The sequence below is a fragment of the Austrofundulus limnaeus genome, unplaced genomic scaffold (assembly GCF_001266775.1).
Source record: "Austrofundulus limnaeus strain Quisiro unplaced genomic scaffold, Austrofundulus_limnaeus-1.0 Scaffold360, whole genome shotgun sequence".
NCBI lineage: Eukaryota > Metazoa > Chordata > Actinopteri > Cyprinodontiformes > Rivulidae > Austrofundulus > Austrofundulus limnaeus.
In genome coordinates this window covers 271,488-272,903 of record NW_013952762.1, presented here as the reverse complement: position 1 = coordinate 272,903, position 1,416 = coordinate 271,488, and the positions used below count along the sequence as shown (strand labels likewise).

The following is a 1,416-nucleotide window of genomic DNA, read 5'->3' as shown; positions in this document are numbered from 1 at the left end:
AATATTTAAAAACATGTCTATACAAATGATAAAAGTATTAGAATTACAGCCGCAAAAATTTTTCATTTTTATATCGCCATATTTTTATTTAAAACGTATTCTTTTCTCTCGCTTCGTCCGCCATTACTAGCATAAAAAAAAATCTCCGGTCAGGCCGCAATGCATTATGGGATATGCTGGGCCGGGAAGGATCCATCAGACCTGTCCTTCGATTCGGCCAAAGGAAGGACGTATTTGTCGGCCGCATCGGAGGAGTCTTCGGTTCTGGAAGGCCTTCGTCGCGGCGATATGATGTATGCCATTGACGAATTTGGCCATCGGAGGACCCGGCCCACCATTTTGGACACAGCCAGATCAGCTGTTCTCCTCCAGGAGAACTAGCATTTTCGACAGAGTAATTCGTCCAGGCGCCAAAGGACGGATTTCTCGGCCGGGCCACCCCAATGCCTGGTGCTACCCAAAACGAGAGCTCAGAGCTCAAAGCAACTTTGTCTTGACTTCCTGTGGGAAGCAAGATTTATTCTGAAGGGACCGGTTGGCTTCGCCCCTCTCCTGTGGCTGATGCAGATTAAGCGGCCCTGAAAGAGTAACTTGTGCTGCAGGATCACTACTGAGTGGGAGAATCTAAACAGATTTGCTGTAGCAACTGTTGATCTTCCCAAATACCTGGACAGGTGACAGACATCATCGTCAAAGGTATTGCTAGCTTTGTTACTAAGTGTCGCTGGTCTGACGGACATCGACGGAGAGATGACTGCCTTTCTGGTTTCTACATTTATTTAAAATAAAGTTAGGAGTAGCTAACATCTTACTTCCTCCTTTCTCTTAAACCTTTACCTTGTCAATCTAAGTTACTTGCCTCAAATGTCTGGTATTTAACATTTTGCTTGGCGTTTGCTGTCTATTTTAAGTGTTGAACTGATGAATAAAGAAGTTCGGACGTGATCTGGATTGTTATTAATTCTTAAACTTTTTATAGGAAATTGATTGCTCACAATTAAGTGTACTGTTGTGATTTTGTTTTATGTAAAATAAATGATCACATTTATTGATGGATCGAATCTAAATTCACTGAGTTACGTCACTCATTGTGTTGTCCATTCATTTTTGCATGAAAGACGTACTGTATTTATTCATGTAAAATACTAGAAAATTAACCTTAAAAATCATTCATAAAGTGTGTGTGTGTGTGTGTGTGTTGTGGGGGGGGGTAGTATTATACGCAGGTTATTGATGATTAGGTTTTGCATGTTTTTTATGCTCCAAAAATGATGATCGTATTATACATTAATAAATACGGTATTTAGTAAAAATAAAAAGATCCTTGCTAAAAATAATTTCCTTATAAAATTGTTATGTACTTAAATCCTACAATATTTTTCTTTTTTTTTTCTTATTTTAAAGTCAATGTTAGAC

The 1,416-nt window shown here is 38.9% G+C and overlaps 1 protein-coding gene across 1 annotated transcript in view; it reads left to right on the top strand.

Moving 5' to 3' along the window:
* The window catches only part of LOC106528129 (contactin associated protein family member 5), a gene marked incomplete in the record, with an annotated part of 393,708 nt that overhangs the window by 175,684 nt on the left and 216,608 nt on the right, over nucleotides 1–1,416 (top strand).